We start from the raw sequence: 24,626 nt of genomic DNA on the forward strand, positions 1-24,626 counted from the left end.
TCATGCACAAAATTCTGATATCCTCAATGATGGTTCCCCACCCGCACTCGGTAGTGTTTTGTTGTAAGACTTATACAAGATCATGTTTGTCTTGGACATCATGTTCACATTTATGTAGCAGAATCAGCTCATGTTTTGGAGCTTACTACCATAGTCCATTTCCTGAGAATCTTGCAATGCCATCTCGTTGGTTTGTGTTGCAAACTTTCTTTCCAGACATGCTGAACTATCCTGTTACCAACCAGATCTGAATCTCGGGCAGATGTGATGGTTGGAACGTTTCCCAAGGGCTATAATATTGGTCTCTCTGTAACCGGTAGAGTGGATGTTGTGGCCAACACACCCAACCTGAAGACCTATTATTATTATAGTATCTTGCTTGAAGAAGTTGGCCACCTCCCCATAAGGATCTCATAGAATTTATTCCAGTAGTTTTCCTTATGGATTTTTGTGTTCCCGAAGTCCGACCTTTTACTTGATGTTCTAGATACCAAACCATATCAATAAATGGGTTACGCTAGCACATCAAGGAGAACATTATAAGCGGAGTGCTAAATGTCTCTCGGTCGATCATCCAAATTTTGATCCCTTGTCCTTGCTAAGGTGAAATCTGAGAAAATGTTATCTTTCTTTGCATCTGCATCCTCCACCATTATTCATCATGGTAGTGTGTTGTGCTGCCAGGATCCTTGACACGGATATTGGTAAAACTTGATGAATATGGAAATGCTCAAGTTCTTGAGAGCACACGCAATCACTAGGATTTATCGTCGGCATTAATTGGGATCCGCTCTCGGTTTCCTCGGTTATGTTATAACCTTTCCAATAGCGGAATCTCTCTCTACTGTTGGGTTTCTCCCCAGTTACTATAATCATTCCCAGCATTTGCATTTTGTTCCTAGCTTGCACCGCCATTGTGTCATCCAACTATGGACTACCCTTCTCAGTAATTGTTGTTCAGGGTCATCTTCAAAAGTGGGCTTATTACCATGGGTCCCATCCATTTCTGAAGATAAGAAAAAATCATCCATTGCGTTGTCTTCAACAAGGTAGTCCACATCATCCATTCTAGTCTGAGTATGCCATCCTTTCGAACTTCTTCAAACGATCGACTGCGAATTGCCCTAGCCTGGTATGAAGAGTTCCAATGATCTTTGAATCAAAAGTAATTCTTTTTGCCACTTCAAAGAATAATTCTATGAGTCACCTCTTCCAAGGTGCCCCGTAAGGAATCATGGCAATCACTTCCTTGCTACTTTGAAATCTATACACCATCTTATTCAAGCGTGGAATTGTTGCCTACCAAGTGAACCTTTGTCATCTGCTCTCTTCCATCCCTCTGGATGTATGTTTTGTGTCTCAGCTCGAGAGATGTTTCAATATCTCACTCCATGAGTTGATCTTGGGTTGCTCGATCTTCGAGAAGATCGATTCATGTAGAATTTCTTTTGCCTTCAAGGTGTTGGGTGGAGATCTCGAAAGAAAAGACGTCAACATCAATTTGAAGCAATGAATCAACATCTTTGAGAAGGGCAATTGGATCATAAAGATCGTGTTAGCTTTGTGTCCCTCTGTCTTCTTACCTCACATCTTGAATCTCGGGAGGAGATTCTTGTTTAGTGGGGGTGAGTTGTCACAGCCCTAGAATTCTGTTTTGTAATTAGTTACATCAGTGAGTTGCATCCATGCATCATGTTTTAATTCAAGAAAATTTAATTGAGGGAATTCTCAAGCCTAAAAAAATCTTTTAAAAATGATCAACATTGAAATCTTTCAAATGAGCCCAACAAAAATGTTCATGTTAATCTCTGAAGATATTGGCAAGAGCTAAAACTCAAACCAATATTTTTTGAATCTCAAAAATGATTATTTTGGGACTTTGAATCAAACCAATAATTATTTGAATTGGATTTATATTCATAATAACTGGTTTATGAATCCAATAATTCTGAAAAATGGTGAGTGGCTCTGAATATATTATATCTAGCCACATGATAATTTTCAGAAGCTAATAAAATGGTTTGGTTTTTGAACTAAACCAAAACAAATTGCAGAAATAGAAAACAAAACAGAAAAGGGAAAGGTTTTACCTAGCCTTACCAGAAGCCAGCCCACCCGAGCCGCCACCGTCTCCCACCTCGCGCCAGAAGGACGCGAGGCGTGTGGCCACCGCGCGCCGGCACACGACCGTGCCACCTCCACCTTGCCTGCGTGCCCCCTCGGCGGCCTGGACGACCCTGGAGTCGCCACGCACCCCCTGACCTCTCTCTCACCCGCGGCCTCTCCCCTCCCCTCTGCTCTCTCTCTCTGTCTCTCACGGCCGCCCGAACAAGCCGGAGTGCGCCGCCGCAAAGCACAGCGCCCACCGCCGTCCCCTTGCACCATGGCTGTGACCTCTAGCTCCGCATCGACGCCGTGAAGCTCCAAACCGAACAACGCACCCGCGGATGCCCTGGAACCTCATCACCATCGCCATCTTCCTCGTCTGCTCCGACGAATGCCGTCGACTGATTCGTCGCCGTCCAAGCTTCCCCGGCCTCGCCGTCGCCTCTGCCAGCCCCTACGTGAGCCACTCTCCATTTCCCCCTGGAATCCTGTTGTTTTCTTTCCCTAGCCAGCTTTTCCACCTTGGCCAAGCGCTGCTGTCCGCCATGGCCGATGAGGTTCTTGCCCCTGAGCACCTCCGCTTGTTATAGTGGCACCAGCGAGCTCCCTGAGCTCCGAGGAGTTCGCCCAGCCGCTTAGCTCGCTCGCTAGCCAAGCATAGTGCCCCACCGTGCTAAGAGGTAGCTTCTGCCACCGCCGTCGCCGCGACACACCGTCCCCAGCAGCCCCGCTTGCATCGTTGGATGCGACCGAGAGCCAGCTTTCCAACGGGACCGACCGCGGCCCAAACCACTGCCTGTAGCACGAGCCCGAGCAACTCCGCCGTCGGCTTTGGTCGCCGGCATTAAGCCGCTGACGTGGCACACTTAATTAGCCTAATGACAATCTAATTGACCTCCTACGTCACTGACGGCGGGCCCCACGACGAGTCAAACCTGAGTCAACACGGGGTTAAACCGGTGTTTAACACTGTCTCAATGACATACGGGTCCCACCCGTCATGTTTGACCACGGTTGACTGCTGACGTCACTATGACACACTCCTGACGTCCTAAATACATTTGCTGGGATTTTCTTATTTAGAAATAAATCTGAAAATTCCAGAAAATTCCCAAAACTTCTAAAATTCATAGAAAATTATCTATAACTCCAAATAAGATAAATTATATATGAAAAATGATCAGAAAAATCCATTCTATCCATTTGTACCATTTTCATGCATGTTAGCTACTGTTTAGGAAAAATCATGTAAATGGCATTTGAATTTCCACATATGGAGTTCAAATTTGAATCTTGTGTTCAAACCAACTCCATTTAAATTGCTGCTAGTTGCATTACCTCAAATCAAATCATGTTGCCATGTCATGATCATGCATCATATTGTCGCATTGCATTGATTGTGTTCTTCCTTGTTTGCCGGTAATTGTCCCCTCCCAGTAGACGATGTTCTAACAATGAGTTCGATGACACCGATGAAGAACTATACTATCTTTAGAAGTGTCTGGCAAGCAGAACCCCCTTGTTCATTCCGATACAGTCCCACTCTCTCGCTCCTGCTCTCTTTTACTGCATTAGGACATCAACGATTCAACTGTTACATGCTGCGGTAGTTGAACCCCTTTTCCTCTGCATGACCTGCCATTGCCACAGTAAATAGATGAAACCCACTAGCATGAGTAGGAGTTGTTTGAGCCCTGATGTGCCTACTCATTCATGCTTGTTTGTCATGCCTGCTGCTGCTTAGAGTTGAGTCAGGTCTGATTCATCGGGGATGGGTTGGAATGTGGTGAACATGTCCTACTGTTGAGAGCTAAGTGTGTGAACATGATTTGGTAAAGGTAGTGGTGAGAGGCCATGTAGGACTACATGGTGGGTTGTCTCATTGCAGCCGTCCTCAGGAACCGAGTTCTGTGTTTTTGATCCATGAAAAGTTACTAGCATGCATTGGAATGCTTGAGTGCCTGACTTATTAATCAACCTGATCTCTGTCCAGGAGTTTCAACTAGTTTCTGGTGTTTCTAAGTTGTGTTAGTAGTCTACCAAGTGGCACCCGATACAGGTGGGCTTGGGACGGACTAGGCACCGTGGCACGGTGTACCAAGCCTAGATACATCCGTCGAGGTGGGCTTGGGAACCCTGCACACATTGTTTGGGGCCGTGAGCGACACCCCGACCGGATCTCCTTGCGGATGGAACCCAAATAGGCGATAAACCTGGACGAGAGACTTGTGTGGTTAGTGAGGTCGTGGCCGACTCCCTCGCCAGGCTTCCGCTTGAAGGTTGCCGAGATACACGACGTGTACATGGTGGTAACTGGCGAGAGCATGTGTGAAGAAGTACACCCCTGCAGGGTTATAAATGATCTATTCGAATAGCCGTGTCCGCGGTAAAGGACTTCTGGGTTACCTGTACAGTTCATAGACAAGTGCAAGTGGATACTCTAAAATGCGCAAGATAAGCGTGATTGCTATGGATGGCGTTCTCGTAGGGAGACGGGAGCGGATCCATAGTGGTGTATTTGATATGGTGAATATGTGGACTCGTGTGCGCCACCTCAAAAGAGTTACTTGAAGTCGTAGTTTAGGATAGCCACCGAGTCAAAGCTGGCTTGCTGCAGTTAAACTCCATCACCCCCTTTGTTGATACTGATGCATATGTAGCTAGTTCTGATGTAAGTCTTGTTGGGTACATTTGTACTCACGTTTGCTTAACTTTTGTTTTGTAGAGAGACTTCAGTCTCGCTAGTAGTTCTGTGTGGACTTTGATGTTTAGCTTGATACCTCAGCTACGATCTTGTGCCCTCGGCATGATCTGGTAGATAATCAGGCTTATCAGCCTTTTTCATTTGTAGATGTCTATACTCAGACATGTTAAGCTTCCGCATGTGTTTTGACTTGTATGCTCTGAATGTTGGGTCATGAGACCCATGTTTGTAATATCTCACTCCTCGGAGCCTAATGAATAAATACTTTGAGTCATAGAGTTTTGTTGTGATGCCATGTTGTATTTGCACATATCGAGCATATTGTGTGTATGTTATTGAAATGCTTGGTATGTGTGGGGTCCGACAATCTAGTTGTTTATCCTTGGTAGCCTCTCTTATGGGGAAATGTATTCTGGTGCTTCCACTGAGCCTTGGTAGTCTGCTACAGCCCGGTTTACCGGAGTCCTGCTAGCCCAGCACTACTGCTCCGGAACACTTAGACTGGCCGGCATGAGATTCACTTTGTTCCTGTGTCTGTCCCTTCAGGGAAATGTCACGCGGTGATGTCCGGAGTCCTGCTTGCCTGCTACAGCCCAGGTTCCTGGAGTCCTGTTAGCCTAGTTGGTACAGCCTGGATTCACACGCTGCTGACCGACATGCTCGATGTTGATTCATGTATGCCTGTCCCCGTAAGTTAGTGCCACTTTGGGTTCACGACTAGTCATGTCGGCCCGGGTTCTCTATCATATGGATGCTAGCGACACTATCATATACGTGAGCCAAAAGGCGCAAACGGTCCTGGGCCATGGTAAGGCGACACCCGTTGGGATACCATGCGTGAGGCCGCAAAGTGATATGAGGAGTTACAGCCTAGATCAGTGTGATTTAGAATCGGGGTCCTGAAAGGGAATAACGTATGTTGTCATAATGATTGACCGATAAAGATCTTCGTAGAATACATAGGAGCCAATATGAGCATCCAGGTTCCGCTATTGGTTATTGACCGGAGAGATGTCTCGGTCATGTCTACATAGTTCTCGAACCCGCAGGGTCCACACGCTTAATGTTCGATGACAATTTAGTTTTATATGAGTTATGTGATTTGGTGATCGAATGTTGTTCGGAGTCCCGGATGAGATCACGGACATGATGACAAGTCTTGAAATGGTCGAGGTAAATATTGATATATAGTATGATAGTATTCGGACACCGGAAGTGTTTTGAATAGTATTTGGTATTTATCGGAGTACAAGGGGGGTTACCGGAACCCCCGAGGGAAAGATATGAGCCATATGGGCCATAGGAGGGGAGCACACCTGCCCACAAGGGGTGGCGCCCCCCCCTCCTTTCCATCTCTCCTTCCTCTTCCATTTTTCCCCTCCGAAAATAAGGAAGGGGGCCGAATTGCGGGAGGACCCCAAGTAGGATTCCTCTTACTTGGGGTGCCCCATAGCTACTCCCCTCCCCCTCCCACCTATATATATGTGGGGAGGGGCGCCTAGAACATACAACAACAATCGTTAGCCATGTGCGGCTCCCCCCCTCCACAGTTTACACCCCTGTCATAGTATTGCGGTGCTTAGGCGAAGCCCTGCGAGAATCACTTCACCATCACCATCACCACGCCGTCGTGCTGACGGAACTCATCTACTTCCTCGACACCTTGCTGTATCAAGAAGGCGAGGGACGTCATCGCGCTGAACGTGTGCAGTACTCGGAGGTTTCGTATGTTCGGTGCTTGATCGGTCGAAGCTAGAAGAAGCTCGACTACATCAACCGCATTGTCTAAACGCTTCCGCTTTTGGTCTACGAGGGTACGTAGACACACTCTCCCCCTCTCGTTGCTATGCATCTCCTATATAGATCTTGTGTGAGCGTAGGAAATTTTTTGAAATTGCATGCAATGGTTCCCCAATAGTGGTATCCAAGCCAGGTCTATGCGTAGATGAGATATGCACGAGTAGAACACAAAGAGTTGTCGTCGGTGATCGTCAAACTTCTTAGCACCAATGTCTTATTTTGATTCAGCGGTATTGTTGGATGAAGCTGCCCGGACCAACCTTACATGACCACGTTCATGAGACCGGTTCCACCGACAGACATGCAACTAGTTTTGCATAAAGGTGGCTGGCAGGTGTCTGTTACTCCTACTTTAGTTGAATCGAATTTGACTGCGGCCGGTCCTTGTTGAGGGTTAAAACAGCAAACTTGATAAATCACCGTTGTGGTTTTGATGCGTAGGTAAGAACGGTTCTTGCTAGAAGCCCGTAGCAGCCATGAAAATTTGCAACAACTAAGTAGAGGACGTCTGACTTGTTTTTGCAGGGCTTGTTGTGATGTGATATGGTCAAGACATGATGTGATAAACATTATTGTATCATGTTTTGTAAGATATATGACAACCGGTAGGAGCCTTATGGTTGTCTCTGTTGGGAAACGTAGCATGAAACTTCAAAAAAAATCCTACGCCTACGTTCCGACCGATCAAGCACCGAACGTACGATACCTCCGAGTTCTCCACACGTTCAGCTCGATGACGTCCCTCAAACTCTTGATCCAGCAAAGTGTCGAGGAAGTAGATAAGTTCCGTCAGCACAACGGCATGGTGACGGTGATGGTGATGTGATCCGCGCAGGGCTTCGCCTAAGCTCTACGAGAATATGACCGAGGGTGTAATCTGTGGAGGGAGGCGCCCCACACGGCTAACAGAAGTTGATGTGTCTTCTAGGCGCCTCCCCCCTCATATATATAGGTGGGAGGGAGAGGGAGCAGCCAAGGGCGGCACCCCAAGTAGGCTGAATCCTACTTGGTGTCCCTCCCCAATTCGGCCCCCTGTTCTTTTTCACTAGAGGGGGAAGGAAAGAGGAGGGAAGAGGGAAGGAAGGGGGAGGCCGAATCCATCCCCTTCCATCTCTCTTTCCCCCTTTCCTTTCCCCTCTGGTGTGGCCCATATGGGGGGCGCAGCAGCGCCTGCCGGCTATTGTGTTTCCCCTCTTTGTCCATTAGGCCCATATCTTAGCCTAGGTTTCCCGGAACCCCTTTTCGGTGACCCGATATGTACCCGGCAACCCCGGAACACTTCCGGTGTCTAAATACTATCGTCCTATATATCAATACTTACCTCTCGACCATTTAGAGACTCCTTGTCATGTCGGTGATCTCATCTGGGACTCCGAACAACATTCGGTCAGCAAAACACATAACTCATACAAAATTGTCTTTGGACGTTAAGCGTGCGGACCCTACAGGTTCGAGAACTATGTAGACATGACCGAGACACCTCTCTGGTCAATAACCAATAGCAGAACCTGGATGCTCATATTGGCTCCTACTTACTCTACGAAGATCTTTATCGGTCAAACCGTAATGACAACATACGTTATTCTCTTTGTCATCGGTATGTTACTTGCCCGAGATTCGATCGTCGGTATCTTCATACCTAGTTCAATCTCGTTACCGGCAAGTCTCTTTACTTGTTCCGTAATACATCATCCCGCAACTAACTCATTAGTCACATTGCTTGCAAGTCTTCTTGTGATGTGCATTACCGAGAGGGCCCAGAGATACCTCTCCAAAACTCGGAGTGACAAATCCTAATCTTGATCTATGACAACCCAACAAACACCTTCGGAGATACCTGTAGAGCATCTTTATAATCACACAGTTATGTTGTGACGTTTGATAGCACATAAGGCATTCCTCCAGTACCCGGGAGTTGCATAATCTCATAGTCGAAGGAATATGTATTTGACATGAAGAAAGCAATAGCAATAAAACTGAATGATCAATATGATAAGCTAACGGATGGGTCTTGTCCATCACATCATTCTCCTAATGATGTGATCTCGTTCATCAAATGACAACATATGTCTACGGTTAGGAAACTTAACCATCTTTGATTAACGAGCTAGTCTAGTAGAGGCTTACTAGGGACACGGTGTTTTGTCTATGTATCCACACATGTATCAAGTTTCCGGTTAATACAATTCCAGCATGAATAATAAACATTTATCATGATATAAGGAAATATAAAATAACAACTTTATTATTGCCTCTAGGGCATATTTCCTTCAGTCTCCCACTGGCACCAGAGTCAATAATCTAGATTACATTTTAATGATTCTAACACCCAGGGAGTCTTGGTGCTGATCATGTTTTGCTCATGGAAGAGGCTTAGTCAATGGGTCTGCCACATTCGGATCCGTATGTATTTTGCAAATTTCTATGTCTCACTCCTCGACCTGATCACAGATGGAGTTGAAGCATCTCTTGATGTGTTTGGTTCTTTTGTGAAATCTGGATTCCTCCGCTAAGGCAATTCCTCCAGTATTGTCACAAAAGATTTTCGTTGGACCCGATGCATTAGGTATTACACCTAGATCGGATATGAACTCCTTCATAAAACTCCTTCATTTTCTCCTTTCGAAGCAGCTATGTACTCCGCTTCACACGTAGATCCCGCCACGACGCTCTGCTCGGAACTGCACCAACTGACAGCTCCACCATTCAATATAAATACGTATCTGGTTTGTGACGTAGAGTCATCCGGATCAGTGTCAAAGCTAGCATTGACGTAACCACTTATGACGAGCCCTTTATCACCTCCATAAACGAGAAAACATATCCTTAGTCCTCTTCAGGTACTTCAAGATGTTCTTGAACGCTGTCCAGTGATCCCCTCCTGGGTTACTTTGGTACCTCCCTGCTAAACATATAGCAAGGCACACATCAGGTATGGTACACAACATAGCATACATGATAGAACCTATGGTTGAGGCATAGGGAATGACTTTCATTTTCTCTCTATCTTCTGAAGTGGTCGGGCATTGAGTCTGACTCAACTTCACATGTCGTAACACAGGCGAGAACCCTTTCTTTGACTGATCCATTTTGAACTTCTTCAAAACTTTATCAAGGTATGTGCTTTGTGAAAGTCCAATTAAGCATCTTGATCTATATCTATAGATCTTGATGTCCAATATATAAGCAGCTTCACCAAGGTCTTTCATAGAAAAACCTTTATCCAAGTATCCTTTAATGCTATCCAGAAATTCTATATTATTTCCAATCAACAATATGTCATCCACATATAATATTAGAAATGCTAAAGAGCTCCCACTCACTTGTAAATACAGGCTTCTCCGAAAGTCTGTATAAAACCATATGCTTTGATCACCTCATCAAAGCGTATATTCCAACTCCGAGATGCTTGCACCAGTCCATAGATGGATCGCTGGAGCTTGCACATTTTGTTAGCACTTTTAGGATCGACAAAACCTTCTGGTTGCATCATATACAAATCTTCTTTAAGAAATCCATTAAGGAATGCAGTTTTGATGTCCATTTGCCAGATTTCATAATCATAAAATGCGGCAAGTTCTAACATGATTCAGACAGACTTAAGCATCGCTACGGGTAAGAAGGTCTCATCGTATCAACTCCTTTAACTTGTCGAAAACCTTTCGCGACAAGTCGAGCTTTGTAGACAGTAACATTACCATCAGCATCAGTCTTCTTCTCATACATAGATCCTATCTCAGATTTCATGGCCTCAAGTCATTTACCTGAATCTGGGCCCATCCTCGCTTCTTCATAATTCGTAGGTTCATCATGGTCTATTAACATGACTTCCAAAACAGGATTACTGTACCACTTTGGTGTGGAACTTGCTCTGGTTGACCTACGAGGTTCGCTAGTAACTTGATCTGAAGTTTCATGATCATTATCATTAGCTTCCTCTCTAGTTGGTGTAGGCATCACTGGAATGGTCTTCTGTGATGAGCTACTTTCCAATTCGAGAGAAGGTACAATTACCTCATCAAGTTCTACTTTCCTCCCACTCACTTCTTTCGAGAGAAACTCCTTCTCTAGAAAGGATCCATTCTTACACTATTAGGGAAAAGCCTAGCAGTAGCGCAGGTTTTGGGTGTATCAGTAGCGCGGGGCGCCCGCGCTACTGATACGGCGCCACAGCACACTTGTAGCAGTAGCGCCTGTATAACCCAAACTACTGCTACTTCTGATAGTAGTGGCGTGGCTGACGCCCGCGCTACTACAACTTAGCTGTAGCACGGGTCAAAGCCCTACGCTACTACTAACTAATTGGGAATTAAAAAAAATAAATTTCATCCATGGTTGCTGCTGCTGGGCATCATCGTCCTCTCCAACCATGGCTGCTGCTAGTCCTGGGGGGGATGAAGTTGTCCATGGTGATGGTGGCTCCCCACCCAACTCGTTCCCGCACCTCCCATCTCCTGCTGCTACAAAAGAAGAGAAAATTATTTAAATGAGGAAGAGAGAGACAGAGAGGAGTAGGAGGAGGAACTCACTGGTGGCCGCCGAAGTTGGAGCCGATGCTCGAAACCTAGATGAAGCTGCTCGTGCTCGTGCTCGTCCTACTTCTGCTGCTTCTGCTGCCACTCCTCCTCCTCGGCATCCTACCCCGCATCGGAATCTGCAGAGCCCATCAAACACGCAAGCCAGTCAGCAACCCCGGTGCCGAAACAGAGGACGCGATGTGCGCATTGCGTGGTGGGAGATGAGTCGGCGGCGCGCATCGCTGGAAGTAGAGCTCTCACCGCCACCGTCCTTGGCCAGCTCTGCGGAGCCCCCGTTGGCGTCCCTCTGGATGCCACCGCTGTCGTCTGTCTCAGACCCGGCGGCCCCGGCAGCGGCAGCGGCAGCCTCCTCCTCCTGGACATGGTCGTCGTCCGCGTCGGGAGACGCCAAGGGAGAGGAGATCACCGAATTTGGGGAAGGCGCCGAGGTGTGAGATCGGCGGCGGCGGTGGGTGAGGATGGTAATCACGGGTGGGAGGAGAAAGGGAATGGGAGAGAGGGGGAGAGTGAGGGAGAGAGGAGGGATTCAGCCGAGGATATGGGGACTTCACCTACCTCGTACATAGTAGTAGTGAGGGGTATAAAACTACGCTACTACTATCAACTTAGTAGTAGCGCGGGTTTATACCACTCGCTACTACTATGGCATGTCTAGGGGGCACGGTAGAGACCGCTTAGTAGTAGCGAGGGTTAAAAACCCGCACTACAATTATCAACTTAGTAGTAGCGAGGGGTAAAAACACGTGCTACTAGTAAATAGCAGTAGCAAGGGGTATAAACCCTCGCTACTAGTAACTGACTGTCTATAAGCTTTTCCCTAGTAGTGTTAGCAACAAAGGTCTTGCCTTCGGATCTGTGATAGAAGTTGTACCCAACAGGTTCTTTTGGGTATCCTATGAAGACGCACTTTCTCGATTTGGGTTCAAGCTTATCAGGCTGAAGCTTTTTCACATAAGCATCGCAACCCCAAACTTTAAGAAATGAAAGCTTAGGTTTCTTGCCAAACCACAGTTCATACGGTGCCATCTCAACGGATTTAGACAGTGCCCTATTTAAAGTGAATGCAACTGTTCTAATGCATAACCCCAAAATGATAGTGGTAAATCAATAAGAGACATCATAGATCACACCATATCTAATAAAGTACGATTACGACGTTCGGACATGCCATTACGATGTGGTGTTCAAGGTGGCGTGAGTTGTGAAACTATTCCACATTGTTTTAAATGAAGGCAAAACTCGTAACTCAAATATTCGCCTCCGCGATCAGATTGTAGAAACTTTATTTTCTTGATACGATGATTCTCCACTTCACTATGAAATTGTTTGAACTTTTCAAATGTTTCAAATGTTTGTTTCATTAAGTAGATATACGCATATTTGCTCGAATCATCTGTGAAGGAAAATAATGATACCCGCCGCGAGCCTCAACACTCATTGGACCGCCTACATCGGTATGTATTATTTCCAATAAGTAAGTAGCTCGCTGCATTGTTCGGGAGAATGGCATTTTAGTCATCTTGCCCATGAGGCATGGTTCGCAAGCATCAAATGATTCATAATCAAACGATCCCAAAAACCCATCTGCATGGAGTTTCTTCATGCACCTTACAACAATATGACCTAAACGGCAGTGCCACAAATATGTGGCACTATCATTATCAACTTTGCATCTTTTGGCATCAATATTATGAATATGTGTATCACCACAATCGAGATTCAATAAAAATAGACCACTCTTCAAGGGTACATGACCATAAAAGACATTACTCATATAAATATAACAACCATTATTCTCTTATTTAAATGAATAACTGTCTCGCATCAAACAAGATCCAGATATAATGTTCATGCTCAACACTGGAACCAAATAACAATTATTCAGGTCTAGAACTAATCCCGAAGGTAGATGTAGAGGTAGCGTGCCAACGGCGATCACATCAACCTTGGAACCATTCCCGATGCGCATTGTCACCTCGTCCTTAGCCAATCTTTGTTTAATCCGTAGCCCCTGTTTTGAGTTACAAATATGAGCAACTGAACCGGTATCAAATACCCAGGAGCTACTATGAGCATTAGTAAGGTACACATCAATAACATGTATATCAAATATACCTTTGTTCACTTTGACATCCTTCTTATCCACCAAATACTTAGGGCAGTTCCGCTTCCAGTGACCAGTCCCTTTGCAATAGAAGCACTCAGTTTCAGGCTTGGGTCCAGACTTGGGCTTTTTCCCAGGAGTGGCAACTTGTGTGTCATTCTTCTTGAAGTTCCCCTTCCTTCCCTTGCCCTTTTTCTTAAAACTAGTGGTCTTGTTAACCATCAACACTTGATACTCCTTATTGATTTCTACCTTTGCAGCTTTGAGCATAGCGAAGAGCTCGGGAAATGTCTTATCCATCCCTTGCATATTATAGTTCATCACGAAGCCTTTGTAGCTTGGTGGTAGTGATTCAAGAACTCTGTCAATAACACTATCATCTAGAAGATTAACTCCCAGCTTAGTCAAGTGATTATGATACCTAGACATTTTGACTATGTGTTCCCTAATAGAACTGTTCTCCTCCATCTTGCAGCTATAGAACTTGTTGGAGACTTCATATCTCCCAACATGGGCATTTTCTTGAAATATCAACTTCAATTCCTGGACCATCTCATATGGTACAGGACGTTCAAAACATCTTTGAAGTCCTGATTCTAAGCCATAAAGCATGGTACACTAAACTATCGAGTAGTCATCAGATCAAGCTTGCCAAACGTTCATAACATCAGCATATGCTCCTGTAGCAGGCCTTTCACCTAGCGGTGCATCAAGGACATAATTCTTCTGTGCAGCAATGAGGATAATCCTCAAGTTACGGACCTAGTCCGTGTAGTTGCTACCATCATCTTTCAACTTAGCTTTCCCTAGGAACGCATTAAAATTCAAGGGAACTGTAGCACAGCCATTGATCTACAACATAGATATGCAAAAACTATCTGGACTAAGTTCATGAAAAATTAAGTTCAATTGATCGTATTACTTAATAACTCACACTTAGATTGGAATCCCTCAAGTCATCTAAATGATACGTGATCCAAATCAACTAAACCATGTCCGATCATCACATGAGATGGAGTAGTCTTCAATGGTGAACATCTCTATGTTGATCATATCTACTATATGATTCACGTTCGACCTTGCGGTCTCAAGTGTTCTGAGGCCATGTCTGTACATGCTAGGCTCGTCAAGTTCGATTCAACTAAAGTAGGAGAAACAGACACCCGCCAGCCATCTTTATGCGAAACTAGTTGCATGTCTGTCGGTGGAACCGGTCTCATGAACGTGGTCATGTAAGGTTGGTCCGAGCTGCTTCATCAAACAACACCGCGAAATAAAAATAAGATGTTGGCGGTAAGCATTATGACATTCACCACCCACAACTCTTTGTGTTCTACTCGTGCATATCATCTACGCATAGACCTGGCTCGGTTGCCACTGTTGGGAAACGTAGCATGCAATTTCAAAAAAAAATCCTATGCCCACGCAAGACCTATCTAGGAGATGCATAGAAACGAGGGGGGAGAGTGTGTCTACGTAACCTCATAGACCGAAAGCGGAAGCATTTGACAGCGCGGTTGATGTAGTCGAACTTCTTCTCGTTCCGACCGATCAAGCACCGAACGTACGATACCTCCGAATTCTGCACACGTTCATCTCGATGACGTCCCTCAAACTATTGATCCAGCAAAGTGTCGAGGAAGTAGATGAGTTCCGTCAGCACGATGGCGTGGTGACGGTGATGGTGATGTGATCCGCGTAGGGTTTCGCCTAAGCTCTACAAGAATATGAACGAGGGTGTAATCTATGGAGGGAGGCGCCGCACACGGCTAACAGAAGTTAATGTGTCTTCTAGGCGCCTCCCCCCTCCCATCATATATATAGGTGGGAGGGAGAGGGAGCAGCTAAGGGGGGCGCCCCAAGTCGACTGAATCCTACTTGGGGTCCCTCCCCAATTTGGCCCCCCTTTCCTTTTTCACCAGAGGAGGAAGGAAAGAGGAGGGAGGAGGGAAGGAAGGGGGAGGCCGAATCCCTCCCCTTCCTTCTTTCTTTCCCCCTTTCCTTTCCCCTCTGGTGTGGCCCATATGGGGGGCGCAGCAGCCTCTGCCAGCTACTGTGTTTTCCCTCTTGGCCCATTAGGCACATATCTTTGTCGGGGGTGCCCGGAACCCCTTTTCGGTGACCCGATATGTACCCGATACCCCCGAAACACTCTCGGTGTCTGGATACTGTCGTCCTATATATCAATCTTTACCTCTCGACCATTTCGAGACTCATCATGTTTGTGGTCTCATTCGGGACTCCGAACAATATTCGGTCACCAAAACACATAACTCATATAATACAAAATCGTCATTGAACGTTAAGCGTGCGGACCCTACGGGTTCGAGAACTATGTAGACATGACCGAGATTCCTCTCCGGTCAATAACCAATAGCGGAACCCGGATGCTCATATTGGCTCCTACATACTCTACGAAGATCTTTATTGATCGAACCCGAATGAGAACATCCGTTATTCCCTTTGTCATTGGTATGTTACTTGCCCGAGATTTGATCGTCGGTATCTTCATACCTAGTTCAATCACGTTACCAGCAAGTCTCTTTACTCGTTCTATAATACATCATCTCGAAACTAACTCATTAGTCACATTGCTTGCAAGGCTTCTTATGATGTGTGATAGGTCTCCGTCGTATCTATAATTTTTGATTGTTCCATGCCAATATTCTACAACTTTCATATACTTTTGGCAACTTTTTATACTATTTTTGGGACTAACATATTGATCCAGTGCCTAGTGCCAGTTCCTGTTTGTTGCATGTTTTTTGTTTCGCAGAAAACCCATACCAAACGGAGTCCAAACGGAATAAAAACTGACGGAGATTTATTTTGGAATATTTATGAATTTTGGGAAGTGGAATCATCGCGAGGCGGTGTCCGAGGGGGCATGAGGTAGGGGGGCGCCCCCCTGACCCTCGTGGCCACCCCGTAAGGTGGTTGGAGTCCTTCTTTCGCCGCAAGAAAGCTAATATCTGGATAGAGATCGTGTTAAACTTTCAGCCCAATCGGAGTTAGGGATCTCCGGGAATATAAGAAACGGTGAAAGGGAAGAATCTGATAACGCAGAAACAGAGAGAGACAGAGAGACAGATCCAATCTCGGAGGGGCCCTCGCTCCTCCCGTGCCATGGAGGCCATGGACCAGAGGGGAAACCCTTCTCCCATCTAGGGAGGAGGTCAAGGAAGAAGAATAAGGACGGGGGATCTCTCCCCCTCGCTTCCGGTGGCACCGGAGTGCCACCGGGGGCCATCATCATCACCGCGATCTACACCAACACCTCCGCCATCTTCACCAACATCTCCATCACCTTCCCCCCTCTATCTATAGCGGTCCACTCTCCCGCAACCCATTGTACCCTCTACTTGAACATGGTGCTTTATGCTTCATATTATTATCCAATGATGTGTTGCCATCCTATGATGTCTGAGTATATTTTTGTTGTCCTATTGTTGGTTGATGAATTGCTATGATTGATTTAATTTAATTGTGGTTATGTTGTTGTCCTTTGGTGCCCATCATATGATTGCGCGCATGGATCACACCCTAGGGTTAGTTGTATGTTGATAGGACTATGTATTGGAGGGCAAGAGTGACAGAAGCTTCAACCTAGCAAAGAAATTGATGCATACGGGATTGAAGGGGGACCAATATACCTTAATGCTATGGTTGGGTTTACCTTAATGAACATTAGTAGTTGTGGATTCTTGCTAATAGTTCCAATCATAAGTGCATAGAATTCCAAGTCAGGGATGACATGCTAGCAGTGGCCTCTCCCACATAATACTTGCTATCGGTCTAGTAAAGTAGTCAATTGCTTAAGGGGCAATTTCGCAACTCCTACCACCACTTTTCCACACTCGCTATATTTACTTTATTGTTTATTTATCTAAACAGCCCCTACTTTTTATTTATGTACTCTTTATTATCTTGCAAACCTATCCAACAACACCTACAAAGTACTTCTAGATTCATACTTGTTCTAGGTAAAGCGAACATGAAAGCATGCATAAAGTTGTATCGGTGGTCGATAGTACTTGAGGGAATATTTGTTCTACATTTAGCTCCTCGTTGGGTTCGACACTCTTACTTATCGAAAACTGTTGCGATCACCTATACTTGTGAGTTATCAAGACCTTTTTCTGGCGCCGTTGTCAGGGAGCAATAGCGTGGGGTAAATATTCTCGTGTGTGCTTGTTTGCTTTATCACTAAGTAATTTTATTTGTTGTTCTTAGTTGTTTCCTATCTTTAGGTATGGATATGGAACACGAAATACCAAAAAAATTAGGTGTACTTGCTGCTCATGGAGATGGGGAACCTCCTAAAACCCTTGATGCTGGTTATGTGAAAGATATTATGTACTACTTTAATAATCCTAAGAAAACCCCATTCAATTATGTAATGGGAGTAACGTTGGATAAACGTGAATACTTTAGGGATTATCTCTTAACACAAAAAGGGAAACTATTATGGGATCAAATTCATATATTGAAGTGGTATGCTAGACAACTATGCTCGGAATATGATTATACCTGTTGCTCTAAGATGAATGCTCCACACCTTCCTTTTTCATGCAAATTTAATGATAATAAAACCTTAGCTTCTTATGCTAATGGTGTATATGATTACTATGATGTGGAACAAATAGAAGAATTTGTTGCTTTTATGGGAGCTTATGAAATTGAATCTATGTTTAAAGAGTTTGAAGATATTGATGGTGCTTGTTATAGATCTGAAAATTTAGCTATCCTCAAATATTGCTATGAGAATTATGAATACAATTATGAAATTAATGTTCTTATTAAGAAAGTCTCCGCTGTCCAAGAAGAGACTAATATTTTGCAGGAATCTATGGAAGAAGAAATTGATGAAACTATGAGCTCATTGGACGAAAAAGATGAGGAGGAGAGTGAAGAACAAAAGGAGGAAGAGCGGATTGATCACCCATGCCCACCTTCTAATGAGAGTAACTCTTCAACTCATACATTGTTTAATTCCCCTTCGTGCTTACCGAAGGATGATTGCTATGATGACTGTTATGATCCCTATGATTCTTTTGAAATATCCCTTTTTGATGATGCTTGCTATGCTTATGGCCAAGATGCCAATATGACTGATGCTTATGGAGATGAACTTGCTATAGTTCCTTATGTTAAACATGAAATTGTTGCTATTGCACCCACGCACGATAGTCCTATTATCTTTTTGAATTCTCCCAACTACACTATATCAGAGAAGTTTGCCCTTATTAAGGATTATATTGATGGGTTGCCTTTTACCGTTACACATGATGATTTCGATAAATATAATATGCATGTGCTTGCTGCTCCTACTTGAAATTATTATGATAGAGGAACTATATCTCCACCTCTCTATGTTTCCAATATGATAAAATTGCAAGAAACTATTTATACTATGCATTGGCATTTACTATGTGTGCATGAATTGTTCTTTTATGACATGATGATGCATAGGAAGAGAGTTAGACTTAGTCATTACATGATATATGTTGCTTTGTGCTCACTAATAAATTACAAATCATTGCTAATTAAAATTGGCTTTGATATACCTTGGGATCCGGGTGGATCCATTACTTGAGCATTATATGCCTAGCTTAATGGCTTTAAAGAAAGCACTGCCAGGGAGACAACCCGGAAGTTTAAGAGAGTCATTTATTTCTGTTGAGTGCTTTCATATAGTTTAAAAACAACAAAAATAAAGAGGGGAACCCAAAACTTTTTCAAAAAGGAAAGCGAAAGTGAGAAAGACAAGCATTGTTGAAGTGGGAGAGCTCCTTGAACTTTGTTCATGCTCACGGCAACTTTGTGAATCTTGATTACAGAAATTTTTCAATAAAAATAATTATCCACTTGTACAATTCCATTGTATTATAAAAATAATGTGCCAAGGTTTGCCTTTAGGATGTTTACATTTGCTTGATGGTTTGTACGGTGCAGGACAGAAACTTTGGCTTTAGTGCGCGATTTTACATTTTTAGCTGGAACGTCAAATGGTTCTGATTATTTTTGCACTGTCTTCCTATACAAATTTTTTATTTGTCCTAATTTTGGTAGAATTTTTCAAGTACCAGAAGTATGGTGAATGTTCAGATTATTACAGACTGTTCTGTTTTAGACAGATTCTGTTTTTGATGCATAGTTTGCTTGTTTTGATGAAACTATCAATTTATATCAGTGGATTAAGCCATGGAAAAGTTATATTACAGTAGACACAATGCAAAAACAAAATATGAATTGGTTTTCAACAGTACCTAGAGTAGTGGTTTGCTTTATTATACTAACGGATCTTACCGAGTTTTCTGTTGAAGTTTTGTGTGGATGAAGTGTTCGATGATTGAGAAGGTCTCGATGTGAGAAGAAGGAAGAGAGGCAAGAGATCAAGCTTGGGGATGCCTGAGGCACCCCAAGTAAATATTCAAGGAGACTCAAGCGTCTAAGCTTGGGGAGGCTGGGGAGGCATCCCCTCTTTCTTCAACAAGTACCGGTATGTTTTCGGATTCGTTTCGTTCATGCGATATGTGCAATCTTGGAGCCTCTTTTGCATTTAGGTTTTTACTTTTCTTTTTTGCACCATGCTGGTATGATATGGTCCTTGGTTGATTTATATAATGCTCTTTACACTTCACTTATATCTTTTGAGTATGGCTTTATAGAATGCTTCATGTGCTTCACTTATATCAATTGAAGCTTGGATTGCCTGTTTCTCTTTACATAGACAACCGCCATTTGTAGAATGCTCTTTTTCTTCACTTATATTTGTTAGAGCGTGGTCATATCTTTTGTAGGAAGAATTAAACTCTCTTGCTTCACTTATATCTGTTTAGAGAGATGACAGGAATTGGTCATTCACATGGTTAGTCATAAAATCCTACATAAAACATGTAGATCACTGAATATGATATGTTTGATTCCTTGCAATAGTTTTGCGATATAAAGATGGTGATATTAGAGTCATGCTAGTGGGTAGTTGTGGATTGTAGAAATACTTGTGTTGAGGTTTGTGATTCCCGTAGCATGCACGTATGGTGAACCGTTATGTGATGAAGTCGGAGCATGATATATTTATTGATTGTCTTCTTTATGAGTGGCGGTCGGGGACGAGCGGTGGTCTTTTCCTACCAATCTATCCCCCTAGGAGCATGCGCATAGTACTTTGTTTCGATTACTAATAGATTTTTGCAATAAGTATGTGAGTTCTTTATGACTAATGTTGAGTCCATGCATTATACGCACTCTCACCCTTCCACCATTGCTAGCCTCTCTAGTACCGCGCAACTTTCGCCGGTACCATAAACCCACGATATACCTTCCTCAAAACAGCCACCATACCTACCTATTATGGCATTTCCATAGCCATTCCGAGATATATTGCCATGCAACTTCCATCATCATCATATACATGACTTGAGCATTCATTGTCATATTGCTTCGCATGATCGTAAGATAGCTAGCATGATGTTTTCATGGCTTGTCCGTTTTTTGATGTCATTGCTACGCTAGATCATTGCACATCCCGGTACATGGCCGGAGGCATCCATATAGAGTCATACTTTGTTCTAGACATTGAGTTGTAACATTGAGTTGTAAGTAAATAAAAGTGTGATGATCATCATTATTAGAGCATTGCCCCAGTGAGGAAAGGATGATGGAGACTATGATTCCCCCATAAGTCGGGATGAGACTCCGGAATTTACAAAAAAAATAAAAGAGGCCAAAGAAGCCCAAATAAAAAAAGAGGCCAAAGAAGCCCACCAAATAAAATAAAAAATTAAAAATAAAAAAATGAGAGAAAAAGAGAGAAGGGGCAGTGCTACTATCCTTTTTCCACACTTGTGCTTCAAAGTAGCACCATGTTCTTCATATAGAGAGTCTCTCGAGTTATCACTTTCATATACTAGTGGGAATTTTCATTATAGAACTTGGCTTGTATATTCCAATGATGGGCTTCCTCAAATGCCCGAGGTCTTCATGAGCAAGCAGGTTGGATGCACACCCACTTAGTTTCAGTTAGAGCTTTCATACACTTATAGCTCTAGTGCATCCGTTGCATGGCAATCCCTACTCACTCACATTGATATCTATTGATGGGCATCTCCATAGCCCGTTGATACGCCTAGTTGATGTGAGACTATCTTCTCCTTTTTGTATTCTCCACCATCATATTCTATTACACCTATAGTGTTATGTCCATGGCTCACGCTCTTGTATTGCATGAAAGTTGAAAAGGTTTGAGAACGTCAAAAGTATGAAACAATTGCTTGGCTTGTCAACGGGGTTGTGCATGATGTGAATATTTTGTGTGGTGAAGATGGAGCATAGCCAGACTATATGATTTTGTAGGGATAACTTTCTTTGGCCATGTTATTTTGAAAAGACATGATTGCTTTATTAGTGGGCTTGAAGTATTATTGTTTTTATGTCAAATGATAGACTATTGCTTTGAATCACTCGCGTCTTAATATTCATGCCATGATTAGACATATGATCAAGATTATGCTAGGTAGCATTCCACATCAAAAATTATCTTTTTTATCATTTACCTACTCGAGGATGAGCAGGAATTAAGCTTGGGGATGCTGATACGTCTCCGTCGTATCTATAATTTTTGATTGTTCCATGCCAATATTCTACAAATTTCATATACTTTTGGCAACTTTTTATACTATTTTTGGGACTAACATATTGATCCAGTGCCCAGTGCTAGTTCCTGTTTGTTGCATGTTTTATGTTTTCAGAAAACCCATACCAAACGGAGTCCAAACGGAATAAAAACTGATGGGGATTTATTTTGGAATATTTATGAATTTTGGGAAGTGGAATCATCGCAAGACGGTGCCCGAGGGGGGCACGAGGTAGGGGGCGCGCCTCAGGGTGTCAGGCGCGCCCCTGACCCTTGTGGCCACCCCGTAAGGCGGTTGGAGCCCTTCTTTCACCGCAAGAAAGCTAATATCTGGATAGAGATCGTGTTAAAATTTCAGCCCAATCGGAGTTACAGATATCCGGGAATATAAGAAACGGTGAAAGGGAAGAATCTAAGAACGCGGAAACAGAGAGAGAGAGAGAGAGAAAGAGACAGATCCAATCTCGGAGGGGCCCTCGCCCCTCCCGTGCCATGGAGGCCATGGACCAGAGGGGAAACCCTTCTCCCATCTATGGAGGGGGTCAAGGAAGAAGAAGAAGGAGGGGGGCTCTCTCCCCCTCGCTTCCGATGGCACTGGAGTGCCACCGGGGGCCATCATCATCATCGCGATCTACACCAACACCTCCACCATATTCACCAACATCTCCATCACCTTCCCCCCTCTATCTACAGCGGTCCACTCTCCCGCAACCCGCTGTACCCTCTACTTGAACATGGTGCTTTATGCTTCATATTATTATCCAATGATGTGTTGCCATCCTATGATGTCTGAGTAGATTTTCGTTGTCCTATTGGTGGTTGATGAATTGCTATGATTGATTTAATTTCCTTGTGGTTATGTTGCTATCCTTTGGTGCCCATCATATGATTGCGCGCGTGGATCACACCCTAGGGTTAGTTGTATGTTGATAGGACTATGTATTGGAGGGCAAGAGTGACAGAAGCTTCAACCTAGCATAGAAATTGATGCATACGGGATTGAAGGGGGACCAATATACCTTAATGCTATGGTTGGGTTTTACCTTAATGAACATTAGTAGTTGCAGATGCTTGCTAATAGTTCCAATCATAAGTGCATAGAATTCCAAGTCAGGGATGACATGCTAGCAGTGGCCTCTCCCACATAATACTTGCTATCGGTCTAGTAAAGTAGTCAATTGCTTATGGGGAAATTTCGCAACTACTACCACCACTTTTCCACACTCCCTATATTTACTTTATTGTTTCTTTATTTAAACAGCCCCTACTTTTTATTTACGTACTCTTTATTATCTTGCAAACCTATCCAACAACACCTACAAAGTACTTCTAGTTTCATACTTGTTCTAGGTAAAGCAAACGTCAAGCATGCGTAAAGTTGTATCGGTGGTCGATAGAACTTGAGGGAATATTTGTTCTACCTTTAGCTCCTCCTTGGGTTTGACACTCTTACTTATCGAAAACTGTTGCGATCCCCTATACTTGTGTCGGGTTTGGGGTTCCGGCAGACCCTTGAGGTTCGAACACTGGGGTGCGCGCGGAGATCTCTCCCCTACCGATCTACGTCTGATCCTCTTGTGTGAACTAAGATGAAAATGATGAACAACACAAGGGACACGATGTTTATACTGGTTCGGGCCTCCGTTGCGGTGTAATACCCTACTCCAGTGTGTGGTGTGGTGGATTGCCTCTAGGGCTGATGATGGACAGTACAAGGGAAGAACAGCCTCGCGAGAGGTGTTCTTGAGCTGGTGCGATGAACTGCTAGGGTGAGTTTAGTCGCCTCTCTCTTTCTCTCTGCTATGGTTCTACCAGATTTTTAGCCGTCCTCTCCTTCTGTGGTGGCTAGCTCCATTTATAGAGGCCCTGGGCCTCTCCCCAAATAATAAGAGGGAAGGGAGCCAACAATTGGCCATTTCGAAGGGGAACATATAGTACAAGTTATCCTGACCAAAGGTGGTCTTCGGCTGCCAAAAGCACTGGCGATGACGCCGTCTTGGGCTCCACGGTGACCTCCGTCCTGCCGTCCGGCTGGTCTTGGTCTCGTTGCACCGGAATGGTAACCTTTGCCTGATGCCTTGGCCTGTGCTTGCCCCCTTTGCACCAAAGGGGAAACAAGGACACTGCGCAGGCCGGCGCCCACCTGGCGCCCGCCTGGTCTCGATCGTCATGGCTTGCGTCACGGGTTCCTCGCGAGGTCCCCTGCCTTGATCTCTCCGCTTCCTTGCGAGCCTGCCTGATGAGGCCGCCTCTGAGGAAGCTTCCTGTCATCCGCCCCGCGAGGCTTGGCCCCTCGCGAGGGTCTTGAGCTTGAGCTGATGAAGATTGGCCGCACTGGGCCCCCGCTTGAGCCACGCCGCAGGCCGCAGGCAGGCAAGTTTGGGGACCAGGCAGACCTTTGAGGTTCGAACACTCGACGGTAGCCCTTGGGCCCAAGGCACGCGCGGGCTTGGCTTAGCAGAGAAGAGAAGGGGCAAGCATGAAGCGCCGCGGGCCCTAACAGCCTGTGGCCTTGGGCGCCGCGTGGCGATTGATTGGACGTGGGCGACTGCGCTTCCCCATGACACCTCGGCGACCGCATGACTTGATAAGTCCCTGCATGCAGAGAAACCGGTCATGATTACCCGCAATCGTGGTGCACGGCGGTTGGCCTCCTCCGGCTATAAGTACAGGGCTGGGTGCCCCCCTTCGGCCCGTCCCTCCTTGCTGCTCCTTTCCTTCTTCTCGATTACCCGT

This window comes from Triticum urartu, chromosome 1, assembly GCF_003073215.2.
Source record: "Triticum urartu cultivar G1812 chromosome 1, Tu2.1, whole genome shotgun sequence".
NCBI lineage: Eukaryota > Viridiplantae > Streptophyta > Magnoliopsida > Poales > Poaceae > Triticum > Triticum urartu.